Source organism: Phyllobates terribilis, unplaced genomic scaffold (assembly GCF_046119375.1).
Source record: "Phyllobates terribilis strain yellow unplaced genomic scaffold, ASM4611937v1 Scaffold_11__3_contigs__length_659146591, whole genome shotgun sequence".
Classification (NCBI taxonomy): Eukaryota; Metazoa; Chordata; class Amphibia; order Anura; family Dendrobatidae; genus Phyllobates; species Phyllobates terribilis.
In genome coordinates, this window is record NW_027362771.1 from 92,162,448 (window position 1) to 92,190,337 (window position 27,890).

Below are 27,890 nucleotides of genomic sequence, written 5' to 3' on the forward strand. Positions count from 1 at the left end.
ATGCAGCACTGCAGCTTCTCACATCTGAACCTTTTTTAATCATTCAGTTTGAAAGAAATGTCAACAGAAGTTTTTATCTGAAGTCAATTTCACATTCTGCTTTGTTATCTTCTGCAAATTGTACAAAGTTTGAACGTTTTATCATTGTGATTACCGTGAAATTGCTTAGTGTCCTCACTTTTCACTCTCTTCCCTCCACAGCATCAACAGCTAATTTATGTCATTGCAAATCTTTTCAACTTTTTCACTATAAGGCCATGTTCAGTATTTGGTCAGTATTTTTTACATCAGTATTTGTAAGTCAAAACCGGGAGTGGTGAAAAATGCAAAAGTGGTGCACGTGTTTCTATTATACTTTTCCTCTGATTGCTTCACTCCTCATTTTGGCTTACAAACACTGATGTAAAATACTGACCAAATAGTGAACATGTGATCATGGCCTAAGGCCTCCTTCAGCCATCAGTGACTTTTCTCGTACGCAAAAAAAACAGATCATTGTTCATCAGCATTTTGGATCCAATTTTCATCAGTGTTTGATCAGTGTAATTTTTTACCATCAATATTTCATCAGTGATTTTCTCGTGTGAAAGAATAAATACATTGTAATGATTCCCAGTTCTGTGATTTTCCTGGGTCATCTTGCATGCACTGCTATTTTGAGGTCTAGCCTCAGATTTTCAATGATTTTCAGATCAGGGGACTGTGAGGGTCATTATAAAACTTTCAGCTTGTGGCTTTTGAGGTAGGCTAGTGTGGATTTTGACGTGTGTTTAGGATCATTATCCATTTTAGAAGCCATCCTCTTTTCAACTTTAGCTTTTTACAGATGATGTTATGTTTGCATCAATAATTTGTTGAAATTTCAATGAATCCATTCTTCCCTCTACCTGTGAAATGTTCCCAGTGTCATTGGCTGCAACGCAACACCAAAGCATGATTGATACACCCCCATGCTTAATTGTTGGCGAGATGTTCTTTTCCTGAAATTCTGTGCCCTTTTTTCTCCACACATACCTTTGATCATTGTGGCCCAAAAGTTCTATCTTAGCCTCATCGGTCCACAGGACTTCTTTCCAAAATGCATCAGGCTTGTTTAGATGTTCTTTTGCATACTTCTGATGCTGAATTTTATGGTGAGGATGCAGGAGAGGTGTTCTTCTGATGACTCTTCCATGAAGGCCATATTTGTGCACGCGTCTCTGAACAGTAGAACAATGTACCACAACTCCAGAGTCTGCTGTGGCGCCCTGCTGCGCATTGGTGCCACAGAACCCAGAAGGGTGCATGGATGGACTTCTCCACAAGAGGCCCTCACACATTCACACACCTCCACCCTACCACCTCAGACCAGCAGAGGGAGCCCGTTAGGGATATATATAGGGAGGGTGGAGCCAGGCAGCTTAGATTAGTTCCTGCTTAGACACAGAGAGGGACAGAGCTCAAAGTTGAGCAGAGAGCGTGCTGACGCTCAGAGAGCAGTGAAGAGGCAGCAAGCTGGCTGCAGTGCTTAGGCAAGCCAAGGCCTACAGCACAAGTGAAGGCCTAGTGAGGGCCTTGAGTGGGCCGAAGGCAAGAGGAGAAGGAAGAAGTAGCGAGGGGGCAGAGGAGCATACCAGGCTCACCCCGAGATATATACCGGACACCAGGTCCACGCCTACAGGGACCCTTTATACCCAGTAGGAACCATCGGAACCCCTGGAAGACTACAGGTCCCAGGTTTACCAAACGCTGACTACAGTACCAAGGCTAGGAGTCACGGAGGCCCCAGCGTCCAGGGAGAGTGATCTCCAAAGAGAAGGCCCTACCACCAGGTCAGCAGGTGCAAAGAGAGACAGTAACCAAGCTAGGCCTAGCTCCAGGCAGGTCAGAAGCTTAGAGAATAAAGCAACGGATCAGGAGGCCCTATACCCGCTCACTGGGGAGAGTCCAAAAGTGTGCCCTTCGCCTGGAGTACCCTGGACCGTGCCTGCAACATCACCAGTAAAGATACTGAAGCTTACCCCCGTGTGAGTGTCCGTCTCTCCCCTGCACCACCATCCATTACACCCCACGCTGCCCTGGAGCGAGCTCTACCTGTGGAGAGCCACACCATCCCTGCTGCCATAACACCAGCTCCAGAGGACTGCTCCGCAGTGGCGGCTCCCTCTAGCCGCAATCCATAGGTGGTTTCACGAACACTCAAATCCCCTATAACTATTCCCCTTTTACTGACCGCCCTGGGTCCCGGACCGGGCCAGCTACCGTGATATCCCCCAGCAACCAGAGGCCCGGCTGCCGAGTACCCCACGGCCCAGGGGGCGCGTCACTGCTAAATCTTTCTGAAGGGCTTTTGTAGTCAAGCGAGGATTCTGATTTGAACCTCTACTGTTCCTGTTAACTGCCATTTCTTAATTACATTTTGAACTGAGGAAAGGGCAACTTGAAAACGCTTTGCTATCTTATTATAGCCTTCTCCTGCTTTGTGGGCCTCCACCATTTTCATTTTCAGAGTGCTAGGCAGCTGCTTAAAAGAACCCATGGCTGCTGTTTTTATGGCACAAGGTTAGAGGAGGCTGGGTTTATATAAAGCTGGGAAATTTGCATCACCTAGCCTTTCCTAACAATGATAGTGAACAAGCCATAACCCTAACAGGCCAATTAAGGTCTGAAACCTTGGTCAAAGTTATCTGAGCACACAAATCTCCAAGGGTGCCCAAACATTTGCATCGGCCCATTTTCCTTTTTGTAATTTTTAAAATGTAAAAAAATGACTATATATATTTTGTTTTTGCCTAAAATACAAAGGAAATGTGTCATCTTTAACTTTAGGCCTTTTGGAGATCATTTCATCTTCAACTTGCTTAACTGTTCACAATAACAGTAATTTTGACCAGGGGTGCCCAAACTTTTACATGCCACTGTAATTCTATAGATCATTTTGATTGGTGTATTGGATAAAAAAAAATGCACACACAGTATGTAAAAACACACAGACGTGGGAATAGCTCCATACACTATAATGTATTATATCTGTGAAAATCAAGTAAAGAACATGTTCATGACTCACAGATATCTAAATGAGGCCTAATTGATCTAGGTAATATCATAATTGTTAATGTAATTTGCATATAAAACAGCCATGATATTTCTCCAGCAGTTTGTGGTTTAAAGCACCACTCCAGCATTTTTTTTATTGCAATGCTGGAGTGGGTCAACTATTGTAAAGTCCCTGCACCAAGTCTCATACTTACTAGCCGCCGTCTTCATCATCTGCGCAGCTCCAGGTGGTCTCCAGCAGTTTGTGACCTGCCGGATCACTTTTTATTGCAAGTCTATGAGAGCCTTTTTCTGACTCTCATAGACTTGCATTGAGAGCTTGTGACTATTACTTTTGACTTCCGGTCAGTCAGAAGTAGTGGTCACAAGATGGCGGCGTGATACCGGAGCGACGTCGAGAAGAGCTAAAGACAATGGGTGGTATAATATTGGGTGCAGGGATCTTACATTAGTAGCACCACTCCAGCACTGAAAAAAAAACCTGCTGGAGCAGTGCTTTAAGTTTCTGGGGCTTGTTTTATTTTCAGTCACTTATTGTACTTTTTTTTTTTTTTTAAAAGTTCTTATGCATCAGGCTATACATAAGAAGAGGCACACATTCTATTGACATATAAAAGGAGGAGTTGAAAATCTAGTCATCTGTTATTACTCTCCTCTGATGATGACTCTGCTAATCTGTGCCATTTTACACAGGAAAGCTAAAAAGTAATCTGTAGAAAATTACAAAAACTGTGAAACAATAGCAGTGACAAAGTAAGTAGAAAGTTATACATCTTATTCCATATTGTCTTTCTTTAGATCTCATTCAAACGTCCGTGTTGCATGTCCATGTTCTTCACGGATACAACACATACCCATTATAGTTTATGGGGCTCTTCACATGTATGTGTGTTTTCACGGACCTTGTGTTCGTTCAAAATTCACGAATATATGTCCGTTTTTCTTAGGTATGGATGAAAAGGGCCACTACAAGTTTATGGGTCCATGAAAAACACGTATAGCATATTCACACACTCATACAGCATATGTACAACATACTCTCCTGCTGGACCGGGCATTTCCAGAGCCAATGTTTTCATTGTAGCTCCCAGTGCTCTTGTAAGAGTGGTGGACTGGACTATTGTGTTCCTACCCCTGAAGATACCAATCGCGCTGTGCTGTATATTAGAATGTGAATAGTGTCATGCTGTCTTAGATATATTTTGTAATGTATAGAGTGTGATAAGCATTGTTAATATAATAGGCATAGTGTACAGCGCGGCTATAGGGAATGTAAAGTATAAGACAAGTGGTATAATGCATAGGTTAGGTTTTAGGACATAAGGTTGTGACCATAGGATAAGATAGACTTTGGTAAGCAGTATATATGTAACATGTTTAATGTATGCAAATGCAATGCATGGTGTTGGTAAAAGTATATCTGTCAGCTACAGACATAAGGGCAGACATAGTTAAAAGTGTGGGACTAGCCCATAGTGAGAGGAGCAAGACCCAGTAAAAAGGGACTGCTTCCTAACAGCATATGAGATAGGGAAGTTATCAAGGTCAAGTTGAAGTTGCAGTGGGCCAGCATCTATCGTTCGGGGCAGTGGGAAGCCTTACTGGAATCCCTTGTGGATATTCCTGCAATGTACGGAGCTCAAGGCTCGGTACAGGTACTAGGAAGAGTGCTCTATCCTCTGGCATACAGGGGAAGATAGACGTGGAACCACGTGAAGGGAAGGTAATGGATCCCAGGTGCACTGTCAGGCTGGATGGGAAATCCATGGGGCTGACTGGAACAGTAAATATAGGCATAGTCCAGGAGGAACGGATAGTAATGCTGAAGATGTACTATACTAAGGAAACAAGGACTAAAAAGTATTGTGCCCAATATTGCGTGTTACAATCTGATGAACTTGAACTGTCCAGTAATAGTTTGCTTGTTGAAACGAACTGCGTGTCCCCTGAGTTATGTATGGCGGCTTCAGAAGATGGAGGTGACTCGCCCCCTGGGCCGTGGGGCACTCGGATCCGGGCAGTAGGGGAACGATGGGAGTAGTAGTGGCAACTCGGTTCCATGGCTCAGGGTGGTCAGGCCAGTGGTAGTCCGTTATGCGCTGTTGATTATGTCCGACTACGCCACCCGTGGATTTGCTGTCATTAGGAACCGCCGCTGCAAGGCAGACCGCTGGGGCTGATGATGTATGCAGCTGGGATTGTGTGACTCCCCACGGGAAGAGTGCGGCCCCAGGGCAGTGTAGTGGATGGTGGGAGTGATGGTGGTGAGAGTCCCAGTGCTGATAGTGCTGGAGGAGCAAGGAGCACACAGACGACAGGTTGCAGTCCAGGGTCTTTACTAGAACAGGTAAACTGACCCACAAACAGTCCCGGCTAGGTGGGGACCTAGATGTCTGAGAGCAATGGGGAAATTGGCCCTGGTCAGGGTGAGGGTGTAGGCCTACCGTGCTTTCTGCGCTCCTTGTGGCTATCTCCTCCTTATAGGCTAACAGCCCACGTTTCCAAGCTTTCCGTGTACTCTCGCCTGTATGGCCTGCGACGTGGGTTCCTTTCTGCTCCCGGCCTGGTACGGCTGTGCTGGTCCCTTCTGTTGTGGCAGAGCCTCCAGGCTTCTTAGGCCAAGGAATATACAGTCCCCTGCGGACTGATTATCTGCTGTAGGATGTGGAATCCTCCCAGCCTCAGACACCAAAGTCTGGTAAATTAAGTCCTTTATCTGCCAAGACAGGCTCACTTCGCCTCTTGTCTCTGGCTTGTGGCTCTCCTCCTGCCACACTTCCTCTTAGGTGCAATACAACTTTCTGTCCCTGCTCTGCTCTGGGACAAGTCTCAGTCCTGAGACAGGTCGTCCAGTTCTCCCTAACCCTGCCCCCAGCACCAGCTTTTATAGGGGCAGCCTGCTCCCCCTACTGGCCTGAGACAGGAGGTACTGCATGCTAATGTTCCCCTGACTAGAGAACCTCCCCCCTGCTCTCAGACACAGCTTTATTACATTTTGTGGCATCCAGGCCAGGGTAACACAGAGGCATGGAGAAAGTGGAGGCCTGCAGCCTACAAGTGAGTGTGATGCACCCCACACATGATAGCAAATTGGGAGTGGGACACAATTTTCCTGTAAAGTGCCAGGTCGTTATGGAGCAGCAGCACGTCCACGGCTACCGTCCTCGGTCACTTTACACTCACCTGACATGGTCATATCTCTTGAGCTTTTCAGCCTATCAGTGGCTGAGTTTTGTCCTAGGGAAGTGTGAGTTCTGCAATCCATCTGCAATCGCTGATACGGTGCAGCACTCACATACCATAAAAATGTCACAGGAGCCCAGGCAGACAATGCACTGGTCCTTCAAATAACTATATGCTGTTTTCATTTTACATGTGACACAGTTGTAAATAAGAAGGGATTGTTCAATAGTTGGGCAACCCCTTCAATTGGACATCTGCCTATGAGCATGTGCAGTAGGAGGCTGCACCCCCTCCCTTTATGTTTAGGAAGATGTTTTCCTAGTGGACATTCTGATGTAATACTGAACATTCCAGGTGTGCAAAGGTAAGAAGAGGCTGGTCACACTGCGCTCCACCATTTTATTTATTTTACTCACGTGTATAGCTCTGTTAATTTCCGCAGCTCTTTACAGACATCATCACTGTCCCCATTGGGTCAGCGCTGCAAAGCAACAGTTATAACCACTGAGTCACTTAGCATCCCTGGTACCTCCAGTATTAAATCAGAATGGACAGCTAAGGTAAGAAGAGGCCGCTCATACTGTTGTCCACCTAGCCTTTCTGATCTAATACTAGAGATGCCAAGCTCTTCATACTGCTATCCACCCTATATTTTTTATTTAATACATGAGATAGCAGGAGTGCTGACGTAACTAGAGGCCACTCGCATTCCTGTCCACCATATTTTACCCCAGTATCCTTGTTATCTTCAGTATTAAATAAGAAGAAGAGGTTGCTCACACTGCTGTCAACCCTGTCTTTCTGATCTACTATTAGAGATTGAAATGGTGCTGAGGGAAGAAGTGACTGCTCACACTGCTGTTCACCCAGGTTTTCTGATCTAATACTGGAAATGCCAGAGTTGCTGAAATAAGAAGAATCTGTTCATACCGCTATCCATGCTTTTTGATTTAATACTGGAGATAGCAGGGGTGCTGATTTAAGGAGAGGCAGCTCACACTGCTGTTCACCATGTTCTTATTTCAGCACCATAGTTATCTTCAGTATTTAATCAGAAGATGAGGCTGCTCACACAGCTGTCAACCCTGTTTATCTGCTCTAATATTGGAGATTTAAGGGGTCCTGAAGTAAGAAGAGACGGCTCACACTGCTGTCCATCATGTCCTTCTGATCTAATACTGGAGATAAGAGGGGTGCCGAGGTAAGAAGATGCCGCTCACACTGCTATTCATCATGTCCTACTGATCTAATACTGGAGATACCAGGGGTCCTGATGTAAGAAGAGTCTGTTCACACTGCTGTCCACCATGTTCTGATCTTAGCATCTGTATTATCTTCAGTAGTGTTGAGCGAACGGGCTCGGATAAGGAGTTATCAGAGCACGCTCGGGTGCTAACCGAGTATCTTCGGCACACGAAAAATAGGTTCAAGTTGCTGTGGCTGCATGTCTCGCGGCTGTTTGACAGCTGCAACACATGCATGGATTACCTGTTTGTTGGAGACATTCAGCAGCGGCGAATGAAACCTATGATTGAGCACGGCGAAGATATGCAGTTAGCATGCCTGCGCTCCTCAGTGTCTTTGAAGGATGGCATGCTGGATGGCAGCGTTCTGCTACCATCCAGCCTGCCATCTCAATGCCGTCCCAGCGTGGGAGAATTCTCATGCTCAAGCGGTGATGTCATTTGCCGGCACCGCATGCGCAGGAGAATTCTCCCACGCTGTCAGTGACGTGCATGAGGTGAGCTGAGTTCCTTGGACATGAACTCGGCTCATCTGGATACCATCACAGCCAGACACTGAGGAGCTTCACTGAGGAGCTTCTCAGTGTCTGCGACATGACAAGCTGGATGGCAGCGTTCTGCTGCGATCCAGCCTGTCATGTCAATGTAGCAGTGCTGGAGCCGTCCTGGGAACCATGGAAAGGTAAGGATGAGGTTGGTTTATTATTTTACTTTTATTGCAGGAGATCGTTGGCTTCAGCTGGAATGGGCGTGACGGTAAGTAGAGTTTAATTTAGAACATTAAATAATTGTGTCTTTATTTCAATTAAAGGACTTTATTCTGGGTGATTGTGTTTTTTTAACTTTCACTATGGGGTTAGTAATGGGGGCGTCTTATAGACGCCTCTCCATTACTAACCTGGGCTTGATGTCAGCTGACATTATAAGCTGACATCATCCCCAGCCCTATTACCCCACTGCCACCGCTACAGGGCAGTGGGAAGAGCGAGGCTAAGTGCCAGAATTGGCGCATCGTATGGATGCTCCATTTCTGGGGCGGCTGATGGCTGGTGTTTCTAGCCTGGGAGGGGGCCAATATTCATGGCACCCTTCCTGGGCTATTAATATCAGCCCCCAGCTGTCTGCCTAGCCTTTGCTAGCTATTAAAATAGGGGGACCCCACGTAATTTTTTTTTTGAGTCCCCTATTTTAATAGCTAGTAAAGGCTAGGTATTCAGCTGAGGGCTGATATTAGTAGCCTGGGAAGCTCCGTGGGTATTATCCCCTTCCCAGGCTTCAAACATCTGCCCCAGCCGTCTGCTTAACCTCCTCTAGAGACAAAAATTATGGAGAACCCCACGCCAATTTTTTTTTTAATAAATCCTTTATTTTAACACTAAATAACAAGTACAGTAACCAACACTGTCACTGCACTTATTATCTATGTGACTGACATGTTTCTATCTATCTAATCTATGTGTGATGCTCTATTCTTTCTGTTCTAAATTGTCGGGTACCGGTGTATGCCGATGCTGAATTGCTGGCTTTTCATGTTTCACTGTGAGCACTGTTCCCATCGATTTGGGCAATCACTGTAATGCCACAACCACCATGGCTGTGACATTACAGTGAGTGGCAGACAATCCCTGCATGATTGGTGCTCTAAATAGCGCCAAACATGCAGGATGGGGTCCCGAGCATCTCGAAAGAACTCGGCGAGCTCCGAGCATCTCGAGTACTGAGATGCTCGGGCGAGTACCGAGCAGTGGCAAGCATGCTCGCTCATCACTAGTGTAAACCTGTCAGCAATCGCCCAAAGAACAAGAAACATGCTGCTCATTCATCGGGTGATTGGAATATTTGTAGTGGAACAAAAATCATTGTTCTCAGCAGCACATTGCCCGGTGTAAGCTGCAGATGTGCTGCCCATAACATGATGCTGGGGACAGATTGCTCTATTAGTGATTGTTCTGTCCACATCATTCTTCATCAGTCTGTGTAAAAAGGCCGATAAATAAGCGCCGAACGACTTCAATATTGTCTATCTTGCTCATTTAATGGTCTGATCTCAACCGAATGTAAATGTAACTGAAATGTTTGAGTGTGATGGTGTAATATGTTAGCATTTAGGGCCCTAATTTAAACTTTTGCACAGGGCCCCACTTTGTCTAAAACTGGCCCTGTTGGAAGTACATGGTATAGGTCAGTGATGGCGAACCTTTTACAGGCCAAGTGCCCAAACTGCAACCCAAAACCCACTTATTTATCGCCAAGTGCCAACACAGAAATTAACTGAGGTACTGAGGTTTTAGTTTTAAAAAAAAAGAACTCACACAGAGAGCAGGCGAGGGCAGCATAAAGTAGCCACAGAACGAGCAGGGGTATGAGACTGCAAAAATAAAGAATGTGCTCACCCCCATCTTTGTATATGCCCCCAATCCTTGTATATATGCTGCCCTCCCCCAATCCATGTATGTATGCTCCCCTCCCCCAATCCATGTATATATGCCTGCCTCCCCAATCCATGTATATATGCTCCCCTCCCCCAGTCCATGTATATATGCTGCCCCCAATCCTTGTATACTGTGGGGAAAAAAGTATTTAGTCAGCCACCAACTGTGCAAGTTCTCCCACTTAAAAAGATGAGAGAGGCCTGTAATTTACATCATAGGGAGACCTCAACTATGAGAAACAAAATGAGAAAACAAATCCTGAAAAACGCATTGTCTTATTTGGCAAGAATTTTTTTTTCAAATTTTGGTGGAAAATAAGTAGTCAATTACAAACAAGCAAGATTTCTGGCTCTCACAGACCTGTAAGTTCTTCTTTAAGAGGCTCCTCTGTCCTCCACTCATTACCTGTAGTATTGGCACCTGTTTGAACTTGTTATCAGTATAAAAGACACCTGTCCACAACCTCAAACAGTCACACTCCAAACTCCACTATGGTGAAGACCAAAGAGCTGTCGAAGGACACCAGAAACAAAATTGTAGCCCTGCACCATACTGGGAAGCCTGAATCTGCAATAGGCAAGCCGCTTGGTGTGAAGAAATCAACTGTGGGAGCAATAATAAGAAAATGAAAGACACACAAGACCACTGATAATCTCCCTCGATCTGTGGCTTCACACAAGATCTCACCCCGTGGGGTCAAAATGATCTCAACATTGGTGAGGAAAAATCCCAGAACCACATGGGGGGGACCTAGTGAATGACCTGCAGAGAGTAGAGACCAACGTTACACAGGCTACCATCACTAATACACTACGCCGCCAGGGACTCAGAACCTGCAGTGCCAGACGTGTCCCCCTGCTTAAGCCTTACATGTCCGGGCCCATCTGAAGTTTGCTAGAGAGCATTTGGATGATCCAAAAGAGTATTTGGAGAATGTCATATGGTCAGATGAAACCAAAGTAGAACTGTTTGGTAGAAACACAACTCGTCGTGTTTGGCGGAGAAAGAATGCTGAGTTGCATCCAAAGAACACCATACCTACCGTGAATCATGGGGGTGGAAACATCATGCTTTGGGGCTATTTCTCTGCCAAGGGACCAGGATGACTGATCTGTGTACATGAAGGAATGAATGGGGCCATGTATCGTAAGATTTTGAGTGCAAACCTCCTTCCATCAGCAAGGGCATTGAAGATGAAACGTGGCTGGGTCTTTCAGCATGACAATGATCCCAGGCACACCAACAGGGCAATGAAGGAGTGGCTTCGTAAGAAGCACTTCAAGGTCTTGTAGTAGCCTAGCCAGTCTCCAGATCTAAACCCTATAGAAAACCTTTGGAGGGAGTTGAAAGTCTGTGTTGCCCAGCGACAGCCCCAAAACATCACTGCTCTAGAGGAAATCTGCATGGAGGAATGGGCCAACGTACCAGCAACAGTGTGTGCCAACCTCGTGAAGACTTACAGAAAATGTTTGTTATATATCCTTTGTTGGCAATGACAGAGGTCAAAGTATTGAGATGAACTTTTGTAATTGACCAAATACTTATTTTCCACCAAAATTTGAACAAAATTTCTTTCCAAATCAGATAATGTGATTTTCAGGATTTGTTTTCTCATTTTGTCTCTCATAGTTGAGGTCTACATATGATGTAAATTACAGGTCTCTCTCATCTTTTTGGGTGGGAGAACTTGCACAATTGGTGACTGACTAAATACTTTTTTTCACCACTGTATATGCTGCCCTTCCCAGATCCATTTATATATGCTCCCCTCCCCCAATCCATGTATATATGCTCCCCTCACCAATCCATGTATATATGCTGCCCACAATCCTTGCATATATGCTGCCCCCACAACCTTCATCCCTGTATATATGCTGCCCTCCCCCAATCCTTGTATATATGCTCCCCCCATCCATGTATATATGCTGCCCTCCCCCATGCTGCCCCCAACCCATGTACAGTACAGACCAAAAGTTAGGACACACCTTCTCATTTAAAGATTTTTCTGTATTTTCATGACTATGAAAATTGTACATTCACACTGAAGGCATAAAAACTATGAATTAACACATGTGGAATTATATACTTAACAAAATAGTGTGAAACAACTGAAAATATGTCTTATATTCTAGGTTCTTCAAAGTAGCCACCTTTTGCTTTGATGACTGATTTGCACACTCTTGGCATTCTCTTGATGAGCTTCAAGAGGTAGTCACCAGAAATGGTCTTCCAACAATCTTGAAGGAGTTCCCAGAGATGTTTCGCACTTGTTGGCCCTTTTGCCTTCACTCTTCGGTCCAGCTCACCCCAAACCATCTCGATTGGGTTCAGGTCTGGTGACTGTGGAGGCCAGGTCATCTGGCATAGCACTGCATCACTCTCCTTCTTGGTCAAATAGCCCTTACACAGCCTGGAGGTGTATTTGGGGTCATTATCCTGTTGAAAAATAAATGATGGTCCAACTACACGCAAACAAGATGGAATAGCATGTCGCTGCAGGATGCTGTGGTAGCCATACTGGTTCAGTATGCCTTCAATTTTGAATAAATCCCCAATAGTGTCACCAGCAAAGCACCCCCACACCATCACACCTCCTCCTCCATGCTTCATGGTGGGAACCAGGCATGTAGAGTCCATCCGTTCACCTTTTCTGTGTCGCACAAAGACACGGTGGTTGGAACCAAAGATCTCAAATATGGACTAATCAGACTAAAGCACAGATTTCCACTGGTCTAATGTCCATTCCTTGTGTTCTTTTGCCCAAACAAGTCTCTTCTGCTTGTTGCCTGTCCTTAGCAGTGGTTTCCTAGCAGCTATTTTACCATGAAGGCCTGCTGCACAAACTCTCCTCTTAACAGTTGTTGTAGAGATGTGTCTGCTGCTAGAACTCTGTGTGGCATTGACCTGGTTTCTAATCTGAGCTGCTGTTAACCTGCGATTTCTGAGGCTGGTGACTCGGATAAACTTATCCTCAGAAGCAGAGGTGACTCTTGGTCTTCCTTTCCTTGGGCGGTCCTCATGTGAGCCAGTTTCTTTGTAGCGCTTGATGGTTTTTGCAACTGCACTTGTCAACACTTTCAAAGTTTTCCCAATTTTTCACACTAACTGACCTCCATTTCTTAAAGTAATGATGGCCACTCGTTTTTCTTACTTAGCTGCTTTTTTCTTGCCATAATACAAATTCTAACAGTCTATTCAGTAGGACTATCAGCTGTGTATCCACCAGACTTCTGCACAACACAACTGATGGTCCCAACCGCATTTATAAGGCAAGAAATCCCACTTATTAAACCTGACAGGGCACACCTGTGAAGTGAAAACCATTTCCGGTGACTACCTCTTGAAGCTCATCAAGAGAATGCCAAGAGTGTGCAAAGCAGTCATCAAAGCAAAAGGTGGCTACTTTGAAGAACCTAGAATATAAGACATATTTTCAGTTGTTTCACACTTTTTTGTTAAGTATATAATTCCACATATGTTAATTCATAGTTTTGATGCCTTCAGTTTGAATGTACAATTTTCATAGTCATGAAAATACAGAAAAATCTTTAAATGAGAAGGTGTGTCCAAACTTTTGGTCTGTACTGTATATATGCTGCCTCCACACACCCCCCATCCATGTATATATGCCGCCTCCACACACCCCAAATCCTTGTATATATGCTGCCTCCACACCCCCCATCCATGTATATATGCTGCCTCCACACCCCCCATCCATGTATATATGCTGCCTCCACACACCCCAAATCCTTGTATATATGCTGCCTCCACACCCCCCATCCATGTATATATGCTGCCTCCACACTACACCCCCCATCCATGTATATATGCTACCTCCACACTACACTCCCCATCCATGTATATATGCTGCCTCCACACTACACCCCCCATCCATGTATATATGCTACCTCCACACTACACCCCCCATCCATGTATATATGCTGCCTCCACACTACACCCCCCATCCATGTATATATGCTGCCTCCACACACCCCCGTTGCTGCAGCTGTTACTGTTCATCGCATATAAAAAACAAAACAAAAAAACCCATAATAAACACTCCTACTCACCTTCCTTCCTCTCCTGCGCCGCATCCTCTCCTGTAGCCGGCAGCTGATTTCAGTGTCCTAGCGACGGGGGCGCATGACGTCACTGCCATTCGCGTGTACGCTGGCGTCAGCTGCCGGCCTCTGATCGGCCAGCAGCATGTATTGCAGGGCACGGGTTTGGCAAGTTCGTGCGCTGCAATACACTTCAGCTAGATGTGTATCAGAGAACGCACATCTAGCTGAAGTAGGGGCTGGTGTCGGCGGGCTCCAAGTACTCAGTCGCCGGCCCGGTCCAGGTCCAGGAGCGCTAGTGCTGCGGCTATGGTGCGTGTGCCCTTAGGGACAGCTCTGTGTGCCTACTCTGGCATGCGTGCCATAGGTTCACCAGCAAGGGTATAGGTTATCTCTAGGTCACAACAATTACCTCCCTAAAAAAAAACAATCATGATTTGCTAATTAAAGATATTAAGGAATTTATTTATAATTATGTTTCCCTTAGTTATTGTTTTATCTATTTCTGGAGAACACCTTTTAAGATAAGAACCTCCTTTTCAGAATTGTATTAATTGTTAAAAAAGTTTAATGTCGAAATGTTTGCACCTTTTTGTCTATTTAGAGCCTCTAAAAAGTGAAATGCTAATACTAATTTATTGATACCTTAATAAGTTATTGTTACCTTAATAAGTCTCAGGCTTATCACTGTTATTTCTCCTGAGATCATCCTTAGACAAATTCTCACTCCTTCCACTTGTATGAACATGCATATGTTTTGGTAATCCATGTTCTATATGTTCAGTATGTTTATGGAGTGCTTTAAAAAAAAAAAAAAAGAATCACCTTAATCTGCTGTTTGTGCTCACATTTAGATGTCTCTACACTATGTATAAAAAAGAGAGAATACTATTATATCGGCTACAGACATTAATTATTATTATGTTAGGCAGGAATATGACAATGACAAAATGAATCTGGAAGCAACAAATCAAATCATCTGACCATTATTCTGAAATGAGCTGTGCCCTAACAACATTGGTTCTTGACTTGCTGCTATACCCCACCCTTAATAATAGTAGGGAAGAAAACTTTTAAAGGGGTTATCCAGAACTTTGCTTATTTTTGCTATTGGGCTTAGATCTGACAGGCAGGTAGTTGCCTGTTCTGCCCAGCACAAATCTTTGCCGGCTCAGAGTGATCACAGACCGATACTGCCGGCGATTACGCTGCTTCATTTGACCGCTCGTCAACAGAGCACCTCTTCCTCTTCCGGCCTGCTCTGTCAAAGGAGTCTAATTTCACATGACATTCGGCTCCCTGCAGTTAGGCAGCGGGGAGCCAGCTGTCAATGAACATGACATCACCAGAGATGCCCAGTCAACAGAGCAGAACAAAAAGAAGAAACTGCTGTCAAGACACTGGAATCCGCAGAATCGTCGCAGGGCAGAACAGGGAGGTAGTTAGTAACTACCTGGTAGTAAGTTCTTAGCCCTATAGCAAAAAAATAAACAAAGTCCCAGAAAACTCCTTTAGGTATTGGTGGTCTTACCACTAGTATACAATTTGGAATTGCTTGACCATACTTCACCCTAGCACTCTTTTTCCTAAGTAAACGTACAGTAGGTGCATTGGGGTGTTTTAGTACCTCTATCTTTCTCCCTATGACTCTACAGTTCAGTGTTGTAGAAGCTGTATTAGAAAATATAATCAATTATGGTATATTTGTGGATCTACTAAGAGTAGAGTTGAAGCCTCATTAATATGTTGATGGATTATGTAGCTCCATAAGGTAATGAATATATTGTCTGTAACAGACAAAGGGCCACACTAGGAACTGAAGGTCTTCTTGTGATTTTTGCTTCTCATTAAATCTGAGTGAGTGTATTGATGTCCTACTAATTATTTTCTTTAATGATGGCCACGGGGTTACTCTATTAGTACATAGGTTAGAAAATGCAGCTAGGTTATATTGTTTTTAAGAGAGTCTCTGAGGTAGAATGAAAGTTAGCTAATAGCAACCAAAGTCTTTAGCCTACCATACACATTAGATGGCTGTTGGTCGAACAATGTTTTGGCCTATCTTTCGCCACAGCCACCTCGTCTGGCTCTCCCATAGACAGGTGCCCTCATTCGGTCGAGCACTCCTGTGTTCGCTATGAGAGAGCTGTTGACAGATACTGTATTTCTGGCGGTGGCTTATCTCTGGGAGATAACACAATTGGCAGTCTGAAATCGGACATGGATGATTGAAATTTTACCTAACAATAAAATGTCTGGAGCTCCCATACACATTAAAGTGTCAACCAAACCCATCGATAACGGGGAGTTCAGCTGACATTAGTCTAATGTGTACTGGGGTGGGCTTTAGGCTGCTGCTCTGTCCCTCTCCTATTCTATACATGCAGCTCTGCTTCTGCAGATTGGCTTCTGCAGATTGGCTTCTGCGCATCAGCATAAGCTCACCAGAAAGTCATGATCATCATGATCTTGAGCTCCTAGTGCCAAAATGATAATTGCCACAGATGCTAATCTGATACACACTCATAAATATCCTTCACTTAAAATCTCTATTGTCTATATTCAACCTATTTTCCAGCTAATGCTATACACTTGTGTTAATGTCTGGGACTCATTATCTGTAGTATTGTTGCTAAAATGACAGGGCAGTAATCCATTGTAAATAGGGTGTGGCGTTGAAACTGCTGCTTTTGTTTAATATGACCTTGCGTTACGGAGATGAGTAATATACATATATGAGGTGACTGTATACTTAAATAATCATAGCCTCCTTCACACCTCTGCAGAAAGCTGCCACAAGAGGAAAGTGCTTATCCAACAAGAATGAAATCAAGTGAACCACAAACTGCTTAGAACTGTAAATCTCCCTCCCTAATTTACAGCAGTGGTTTGCAGAATACAGGCTACCCTTTAATACTGTGGGTAAACTATGTGTGGCTTTTAGTTTATTGTGAAAAATGGGGGAACATTTCTAAGGATTATTGGAAGGAGGAGCACAATTAGCTTCATGGTATTGGAAGCTGTAATTGGGCTGCTTTTATTGTCACCCATACTCCATGGGTGACATTGCTCCCATACTTCATGTCTGGCGGTTAGCCTCACTGCCCAGCTCCTACTTGTTCACTCCAGTGGCATCAATATGGAAGTGATATGTGAACCAGAGATTACCCCAAGGAAGTACTCCCCATGTTATAGCTTGCTGGATACCTAGGAGTGCCATAGATTGGTGGTTAGCTGTTGCTTATTTAGGCCTCATTCAGACATCAGTTTATTTGAAAAATACGAACTGATTTTCACGCGACTGTATTTTTGGAGTGATGTCCATGAAAAAAACGACCTCACTCGGACAGCACTAGAACCAGTTGTATTCATTTGGACTGTTCAGATGACAGGTTTTGCACATAGACCAAATGTCTGTGTAAAAAAAAATTGCAGCATACACTAGTTTCGTCCATATTTCGGATGAGACTTTTCAAGTTTAAGGGTGTGCAAAAAAAAACAAAAAAAAACACAACCCCATAAAAATAATCAGCATTGCATCTGATCTTTACAGAAACATTGCCATTATTAACACAGGAAACTGTATTTGGTCGTGTAATTTTAATAACTGCTGAGGTCCAAAAACGGACAGACAGATTGCATGTGGATGAGATAAGAATGACAATACAGATGAAAAATTTTTTTTTTTTCTTTATGAAAATTGGACAATTTTTTTATATGCTCTTGTGAAGCTAGTCTCAGTGTGCCAGATTAGATTTTCATGAGTGTTTGGTCAGTGTGTCAGTTTTTACTCCAAGTGATTTTCATGCCTGCTGATACAGTACACACAAGTGCTTCTCACTAAATTAGAATATCATCAAAAAGTTAACTTATTTCAGCTCTTCAGTTCAAAAAGTGAAACTCATATATTATATAGAGTCATGACCTGTTACGGCCAATATGGTTTCTTAACTGATACCTTTTCTCTCAATCCAACGTAACCAGAGATCCCTCTGATCCCTTCCCTGAAATAAAAACTCCACAACAAGTTATCTGTTGGAAATATTTTGGCCACAGCGGCCGTTTATTAACAAACAACAAATAACAATAACATAAATATATATATATAAATATGAATAAATGGAGGGAGGGTTCTTGGAGCTAATAGATCTGGCTTTAAATAACTCAAAATTAAACCGCCATTTTACCCTCAGCCGTTCAGCACCAGTTCGAGGGCACCAAAACTTCCACATTCCGTGGAAGACCAACCAACAAATTGCTCCCGAGGTAAAACCCCGTCCAGAGCCCATAACCGACTGCCAGATCACCCCCCACTCAATTTAAACCAACTCCAAGAACCCCACCCCCCCCGCCACCACGAACAGCCCTGAAACCTTAGGCTCGTGAGTGCCCCAAAGCCACCAACGCCCTTTCAATTCCTTCCTGTATTGAAAGGGCCCAAATATCCATACCTATATCATTGAGATGCACCCCGTCCTTCCGCCACAAATTTCCAACCCCTGCTTCCAACTCCAAATGCCTAATACTTATGCCCCCATTCCTTGCCACAAAGCCAGACACTACCCTATTCAATTTTATTCGTGCCTTTTTCCGATCGAACCGCCCGCCATTTTTTCCTGGGCACTATATCTGACCAGACCGTCAAAATCCCCGGAAACGAGGTCCACAATCTCAATAAATCAAAACGAATATCCCTAATCAACTCCCTCACTGGCCGTGCCCCCAAATCATTTCCTCCCAAATGCACCACTAAAATATCCGGTGTTCGATCTAACCTAGCCGCTTTATGAAACTCCGACAAAAAGCGCCCCCATACCATGCCCCTAAAACCGAGCCACCTTATGACCGCTTGTGCCCTTGAAAAACCCAACTGCCTACCATACCTCCTTACGTCGGCGCGCAGCGCCCCCCAATGCACATATGAGTGTCCAATGATCCAGACTAACGAGGGAACGTCACCTAAAAGAATAATAATAAACAAGCAGGTTAGCAACTATTCCACATCTAACAAAGTTTTTTGCGGCAATTAACTGCGAACTGACAAATAATGGTCCGAACTCCATCTTCCGATCCGTTTTATCGTCTCAGCCCCTAAACCGCGTCTATTAGCCTCCGACGCTGCACCAATCCTAAAGGAATGCGATCCGTAAATCTCAGGACTGAGACCCAACTCCTGCACCCCCTTTTTTAAGACCGCTATAAACTGAAAACGGGAAAGAAATGACCCGTCACGATGCCGTAATAGTGGGCCCGATTTATTTGACCACAATTGCCAGTAGGCCTCTAAGCACCTTCTAGGGCACATCAGAGCCCCCTCCACTCTACCTAACACAACACGCTTCCCTTTTCCAAACTGATCCGTTTTAGACCGTCTAATCCAAAAATCGATCCCCCAGGCCCAGCAGCTCATGTCTTCGGCTAATAGACCTCCCTCTCTATTCTTACTAGGGGCTACCAACTCACCCACTCTCATAGCCCCGAAAACAGCTAAAGCAAATGCCAACTTAAACAATGCCGCCTCAAAATTAGAACAACAAATGGTTTCCAAAACCAGACCTAACCTTTCCAACATGCTAAACGTGACTGGCCTACGCTTATCCAAACTCTTGTTTCCTTTTTGAAAACCTCTGAGAGCCTGCTTGACCAAAAAGGATTTAGTAACGTCCGTCAAACCCTGTAACTTAAAACCAAAAGCAAGCCCAGCTATAAATTTACTCACTCTGGATGTCGACCACCCTGAGTCCGCTGCTTTACCAACAAAAAACAATATCGCCAACGTCCTGTCCCTGTCACTCTCTAGTGCCCCCCACTGTGACACCCAACTTTGCCATATGTTCCACGATGCCTCATAAGCAGCCCAGGTTGAACTCGCCACAGACTCTTGGATCAATCTTCCGGCTCGTCCGAAACCAGCTGCCACAACCGCGAAGGGCATTCCACTCCTGCGACTTCTGCCTCTGGTGCCAATGAACGGAAACGCTCCCACTGGAAACGAGACAAAGCATCCGCTATAGTGTTTTTGACACCTGGCACATGTACAGCCGAAATCCATGCATTAAGCTCCAAGCAGCGGAGCACCAGTTCCCTGACCAACTTAATGACTGGAGGGGACGAGGCCGATAGGCTATTAATCACTTCCACCACGCCCATATTGTCGCAATGGAACCTGACTCTCCGATTCGAAAAAGACTCGCCCCAAATCCAGACCGCGACTACAATTGGGAACAGTTCCAAAAGAACCAGATTTTTTGTGAAACCCCTCTCTTTCCAGGAATTGGGCCATTTGCCTACGCTCCACTTTCCCTTACAAAAAACTCCATATCCTGCTCCGCCTGCCGCGTCGGTATAGATCTCGCAATCAAAGCTGTTCAGGAAATCCTGCTGAATCAACGACCTGCCATTGTACGTGTCCAAAAAACGCTTCCACACCAACAAGTCCTCTCTATGCTCTCTATTCAAACGAATAAAGTGATGCGATGCCCGCACTCCCGCCGTTGCCCTTGACAACCTACGACAAAATATTCTACCCATAGGCATGATCCTACAGGCAAAGTTCAGTCTCCCCAGCAGTGATTGAAGCTCTTTCAAAGTCATCTTACGCAATTTTACCATTCTCACAACCTCCTGTCTAAGTAACAGCAACTTTTCCTTGGGCAGTCGACACTCCATATGTTCCGAATCAATCAGAATGCCTAAAAAACTCAATACCATACAAGGACCTTCGGTCTTTTCTTTTGCCAAAGGAACCCCGAAAAGTTCCGCAACACACACCATGGCTGCTAACAAATTATTACAAACCAACGAATCAGGTGGGCCTATGAACAAAAAATCATCCAGGTAGTGGATAACAGACTGGACACCTGCAACATCCCTGACAGCCCATTCGAGAAAAGTACTGAACGTTTCAAATAATGAACATGAAATAGAACAGCCCATGGGCAAGCACCTATCCAAATAGTAACCATTGTTCCAAAAACAACCCAACATTGGAATGCTGTCCGGGTGAACCGGAAGGAGCCGAAAAGCTGACTCAATGTCCGTTTTTGCCAACAGTGACCCATGCCCGTACCTGCGAACCCAAGCCACAGCCGCATCAAATGAAGTATATTCCACAGAACATAATTCTGGGGCTATACCATCGTTGACCGAACAACCTTTTGGGTACGACAGATGCTGGATCAGACGAAATTTATTCAGCTCCTTCTTAGGCACAACCCCCAACAGAGAAATGATCACGCCTTCCACTGGTAAACTATCAAAAGGCCCCGCCATATGGCCCAACTCGACTTCTTTAGCCAACTTAACACTAACAACCTTTTTGATGCAACAAAGCAGACCTAAGATTCTTAACCGAAAAGGGGACCGTATGCTCAGGAGGCGGGATCCTGAAACCTTCTAAAAACCCATCACTAATAATTCTGGCCTTCACTTGATCAGGGTATCTATTTAGAAAGGGGGCCATCCTTGGAAGATTCACCGGAGTCGCCCCCTTGACCAGAACCCGCCGACGTTCGTCCCTTTCCTTTCTTGAAACATTTTGCCGCCCCGTGGGAGCTCCCATTACAATGGGAGCAAACGTGCTTGAACTTACAGCCATTCCCAAATTTACACTGGCCGTCATTAAACTGCCAGCATGTTCCTGACTTATCTTTTCCTTCCTGTGCTCCCTGGCTGCCTTCGCCCGTTCCTGATGAGTAACTCCCGCTCCCCTCACTCCCTTGAAAGGACTGCCCGTATCTAGCGGGAGCCATTACTTTTAACCAAAGCCCAATATCTTTTTGGTCCCACTTGATTTCCGGCCGTACCGCCTTCCTCTGTCTGAATTGCTCATCATACCTCAGCCATGTTTGTCCCCCGTAAGTACGATGCGCTTCCCCGATCGCATCTAAATAGCAGAATAAACCCGAGCAATTCTCAGGAAACTTCTCCCCAATGACCCCGGCCAATATAGCAAAAGCTTGAAGCCAATTCGCAAAAGTCTGAGGAATCAAGCGCCACCTCCGCTTCTCCTCCTCTTCCTTCTTGCTATCATCCTTCTTCCCCTTGTCTAAATTAAACTTCTCCAGGGGAAGAAGGGAGAAAATTTCCACGTATTCATCACGCCAAATTTTCTCCTTCTCTTCTTTCTTTAAGTGTGCCCCCAGCGGCCCCTCGAAGCACACATAAACCTCCCCTTTTGCCCTGTCATCAAGCTTCACCGTATCACTCTTGTCCTTTTCCGTCTGTACTGAGACTGAAACCCCAGTCGCTACTCCCTCGACGCCCGCCGCTGATCCTACCTCTACCCCAGTAGGTTGCGGCGACAACCCTTGCCCTGGTAACCAGGCATCCACGGGGGATCCTCTTGACCCTCCCGCTGCCGCACTCTCCATTCTCATCAAAACCTGTGACATGCTATATAATATATCTCTAATTAGAGATACCTCTGCCCCATCGGACCGGCTAAACCCCTCCCCCTCAATGCTACCTCCCGATCACTACCTTCATCAAGCAAAACCGCCCCCGCGGGCCCCAAACACACTGTATGATTATACTCACACCGCTGCGCAGGTGCTGTGTCCCCGCCAGCTGGAAATCCTGAATCCAGATGCTCACTCCTTCCATCGCGGTCGCTACTGTAGTCGGATCCATCTGTGTCCATTCGCTCCTCCAGGCCCGCGCCCCTGGCCTCCTCGTCACCAGGGGGGACCTGAACGGATACAGCTGGCTGTTGTCGTCTCGGCGACTGTCTTCCACCATCCCGCCTTGGAATCATGGATGTCGCTCCGATCCTCCTCCGACTCCCGGACCCAGACCCACGGGCCTGGTCCGTGCTTTCCGAACCGGCGCTGCCAGGCAGCTCGATGCTGCCCGCCGCTCCTTCCCTTCCGCGTCGTCCACTTGAGCCACGCAGCAGTGGATCCCGTGACTGCTGCCTGCCCGTGGATGCTTGCCTCCCCGTCTTCCTCGTGTTTGTCCCAGCAGGCACCTCGACAGTAGCATCGCCAGTGGTGCCTGCCGTCCTCCGCACTGTTCCCTCGATGGTTCCTGTTCTTCTCCAGTCCTTCTGGGCCCTGCCGCTGCCGGCAGACGCGCCACGGATGCGCCCCCCAGCTACGGCCCGAACTCCCGTGTCCCGCGATGCTTGTCCCGTCGGCTGTATATCCGGTGTGGCCCTCGCTTCCAGTGGAGGCCGCACTCCATGCTGAACAGCGGCAACAGGCCGGCTAGGTGGATTCCTGCCGGGGCGAGAGCGTCGGGCAGGAACCACTCTATCTTGCTCTCCCCCTGCAGGGTCCCCGTAGGGGCTCCGGAGCCTGCGCCTGTTCCGCGTGGGTACCTCGGGTGACAGTCTCTCCGGGGGCCGTGGCCTCCTCCTCCTGCTCCTTCTTACTGCTCCAGACTGCGCTTCTGCAACTGCGGCTGTTCCCAGCAAGGCAGATAGCTGGGCCTCCAGCCATCCCTCTCTCCGTGATCGTGCTGCAACTTGAAGCTGGCCCACCAGGGATTGAATGGACGCCATTACAGGTAACTCTCTCAGTTGTTCCTAAGGGAATGGCGGTTTTCCCGCACTTTTCCTTATATATACCCCCTTTTCCACTACCCGCCCCCCAGCTTCCCATTACCCAATCCCCAACCTGCTCTATTCAAATTACCAGACCTGGGAGGGGAATGAAACCTCCAGGCCAACCCTGGTCATGGGTGGCTTCCCCCTAGCTCTGCTGTTTCCAGCCCCCTCTTTTACAAACAGAGTGATCTATTTCAAGTGTTTATTTCTGTTAATGTTGATGATTATGGCTTACAGCTAATGAAAACAAAAAGTCATTATCTCAGTAAATTAGAATAATTAACAAAAAACACATGCAAAGGCTTCCTAAGCGTTTAAAAAAGGTCCCTTAGTCTGTTTCAGTAGGCTCCACAAACATGGGGAAGACTGCTGATTTGACAGAAGTCCAGAAGGCAGTCATTGACACACTCCACAAGGAGGGTAAGCCACAAAAGGTCATTGCTAAAGAAGCTGGCTGTTCACAGAGTGCTGTATCCAAGCATATTAATGGAAAGTTGAGTGGAAGGAAAAAGTGTGGTGGAAAGAGGAGCACAAGCAACCAAGATAACCGTGGCCTTGAAAGGATTGTTAAGAAAATTTGGGAGATTCACAAGGAGTGGACTGCTGCTGGAGTCATTGCTTCAAGAGCCACCACACACAGTCATATCCAGGACATGGGCTACAAGTGTCGCATTCCTTGTATCAAGCCACTCATGACCAATAGACAACGCCAGTAGCGTCTTATCTGGGCCAAGGAGAAAAAGACCTTGACTGTTGCTCGGTGGTCCAATGTGTTGTTTTCAGATGAAAATAAATTTTGCATTTCAGTGATGGTTTGGGGAACCATGTCATCTGCTGGTGTAGGTCCACTATGTTTTATCAAGACCAAAGTCAGCGCAGCCGTCTACTGGGAAATTTTAGGGCACCTCATGCTTCACTCTGCTGACAAGCTTTTTGGAGATGGAAATTTCATTCTCCAGCAGGACTTGGCACCTGTCCACACTGCCAAAAGTACCAATACCTGGTTTAAAAACAACATTATCACTGTGATTCATTGGCCAGTAAACTCGCCTGACCTTAACCCATAAAGAATCTATGGGGTATTGTCAAGAGGAAGATGAGAGACACCAGACCCAACAATGCAGACGAGCTGAAGGCTGCTATTAAAGCAACCTGGGCTTCCACAACACCTCAGCATTGCCACGCCGCATTGATGCAGTAATTGATGCAAAAGGAGCCCCGACCAAGTCTTGAGTGCATTTACTGAACATATATTTCAGTAGGCCAACATTTCGGGTTTTAAAAACATTTTTCAAGCTGTTGTTATAAAGTATTTTAATTTACTGAGATAATGACTTTTGTGTATTCATTGGCTGTAAGCCATAATCATCAACATAAGCAGAAATAAACACTTGAAATAGATCACTCTGTTTGTAATGACTGTATAATATTTTTGTATTGTATGACTTGTATTGTATGACTTGTATTGTATGACTTTTTGTATTGAAGAACTGAAATAAATTAACTTTTTGCTGATATTCTAATTTAGCGAGAAGCACTTGTATATATATGTTGCAAAGCTTCTCCTATCCACTGTGTTTGCTGCCCGTGACTTTCATGGTACCATAGACTCATAGACTCGTATAGGTGATTTTGTTCTTAGTCTCTGATCAGACATGTATCCCTGCAAAAAAATGTTGACATGTGAATAGCACCATAGACCTTTATTAGTTATGTGTACATCCATAAAAATCAGGGATAGCGCACATATGAGATTCATGGATGTCTGAATGAGGCCTAAAGCAGGTTTTTGCTAATAACCACACTATTTCTATCATATACTATTCCCATCATATGCATTACCTGTGTAAAAAACAGAGAAGGAAATCCTCTTGCATGAGTGAGCTCAGCATAGCGTGACTCTGAGCCTAAAGTAACTTCCCGAAAGAAGCAGAATTAGGTTGTTAAGTAATTTTTCACCCAGTGCAATTTCTCTGCTCTTATCACTGGGAAAGTCCCCAAACAGTTAATGTATAACTTGCATTTTATGCATCCAAATCCTTGCTCATTCTGGGCACAGATGTCCAGTGGGTGGTCCTGATTAGTGTTGAGCGAGCACTAAAATGCTCGGGTGCTCAAAGCTCGGGCCGAGCTCACCGGTGATACTCGGGTGCTCGACCCGAGCAACGAGCCCAATGTTAGTCTATGGGAGACTCGAGCATTTTTGCGGCGGCACCCCCGGCAGTCTGTAGAAAGCCTAAAAAGTGCCCAAAACGATAGTGACAGTGCTCAAAAGACATGGGGGCAGCATGGGGATTGCCCCTGGAAGCATTTCTGTCCCCCAGGTCACTGCTGTCAACAACGTGGTCAGAGGTATTAAGCCACTTTTACGAGCTCACAATAAAACGTTCAAAAACGAGACTGAAACTGCTTTCCTGTGAAATATGTTAAGGAATTTCCTTTCCAGGGTAAAGACTTGTGTATAAGGTAAAATAAATAAATCAAACAAAAATACTCCTCCACACCTTGGGCTATGTTCACAAGTAGCATTTTTGCACTTTTGTATTGCTTTCAACCGTGACAAATGCATTCACCGGTAAATGTCATTTTAATATTTTACAACCTTATCTGGCCATGTGCTATGTGACACATGCATACAGTGCTGAAAAGACATGGGAACAGCATGGGGAAGACCCCTGGAAGCATCTCTGACATCCAGGTCACTGTCTAAAAGTGTGCCCATCATAAGTGATCCTTTCCGCATCAGAAAATGCAGACTTGCAACCAGGGCCCCTTTAACACATACCACGATTCATGATGCAGAGATACGGCGGAGAAATATATATATATATATATATATATATATATATATATATATATATATTACAATGCAAAGATTTCACTTCTTATTTCACTTCTTACATTACATGAGTGATATCTATTGTAAATTCCACAATAGCTCAGAAACCGGTGAATCGCTCCACACAGAATACTGGCCCCCATATAAGTCTCCATACGGAATACTGGCCCCCATATAACGCTTCATACGGAATACTGGCCCCCATATAAGGCCCCATATGGAATACTGGCCCCCATGTAAGGCCCCATAAGGAATACTGGCCTCCATATAAGGCCCCATAAGGAATACTGGCCCCCATATAAGGCCCCATACGGAATACTGGCCTCCATATAAGGCTCCATACGGAATACTGGCCCCCATTTAAGGCTCCATACAGAATACTGGCCCCCATATAACGCTCCATACAGGATACTGGTCCCCTTATAAAGCTCCATACAGGATACTGGCCCCCATATAACGCTCCATACAGGATACCGGTCCCCTTATAACGCTCCATACAGGATACCGGTCCCCTTATAACGCTCCATACAGGATACTGGCCCCCATATAATGCTGCATGCAGGCTGTTACCCCCCACATAATGCCCCATGCAGGCTGTTACCCCCCACATAATGCCCCATACAGGCCCCCCCCCTTTTAATGCTCCATGCAGGCTGTTACCCCCCACATAATGCCCCATACAGCCCCCCCCTTTTAATGCTCCATGCAGGCTGTTCCCCCCCACATAATGCACTATGCAGGCTGCCCCCCCCCTTTATAATGCCCCATGCAGGCTGTTCCCCACCTTATAATGCCCCATGCAGGCTGTTCCCCACCTTATAATGCCCCATGCAGGATGTCACCCCCCCCTCTTTATAATGACCCATGCAGGATGTCCCCCCCTCTCTTTATAATGCCCCATGCAGGATGCCCCCCCCCTCTCTTTATAATGCTCCATGGAGGATGCCACACCCCCCCTTCTCTTTATACTGCCCCATGCCTCCATACATTAAAAAAAAAAATCAAATACTCACCTCCCTTCTCCTCACCTGCTACCTGCTGCCCGCTGCTCGGGTCCGAACTCCAGCGTTGTCGGTGTCTTCCCGCTCAGCGCTCCCTGTGACGGCTCAGGGGAGGGCGCGGTGTAAAGACACAGGGAGCGCAGAGCAGGAAGACAGTTGATCTGCGGAGGACACGGGGAGAGGTAAGTATCCAGCTGCCGGGGCTCTGAGCAAGCGGGGGGAAGGGCGGGCGCTGACACCGCTCTCCTCCGCCCATAGCCCAGCGGGGTGCGCGACCGCCAGTGGGCCCCTCTGCCTGCTCAGGGCCCCGGCATTTGCCCGGGTGCGCCGGGTGCTGACGCCGGCCCTGCTTGCAACTATCCCCGTGCAAGTCCTTGTCCCAGAGCAGTGTTCAATTGTACCTCCCTCATTCCTTGCAATGCAAGCGCAAGTATGCAGCCTGCCACCCACCCACCCCCAGGCTGCAATACCATACTGCTTGCTTGCTTGCACTTGAAATTGGGCCTTTTAGGCATGTGGAGGCGGAATCTGGCCACCACGTCATGGC

The 27,890-nt window shown here is 45.9% G+C and overlaps 1 long non-coding RNA gene across 1 annotated transcript in view; it reads right to left on the reverse strand.

The window, feature by feature from the left end:
- The window catches only part of LOC141165003 (uncharacterized), a 38,836-nt gene extending 13,367 nt beyond the window's left edge, over positions 1-25,469 (reverse strand). Inside the window, exons 1-2 of the long non-coding RNA XR_012251025.1 lie at positions 25,346-25,469; positions 14,621-14,755 (exon numbers count right to left, since the gene is read on the reverse strand). This is a non-coding gene — a long non-coding RNA (uncharacterized lncRNA). The remainder of the gene's footprint in view (positions 1-14,620; positions 14,756-25,345) is intronic.
- Between the last annotated feature and the right edge of the window lie 2,421 nt (positions 25,470-27,890).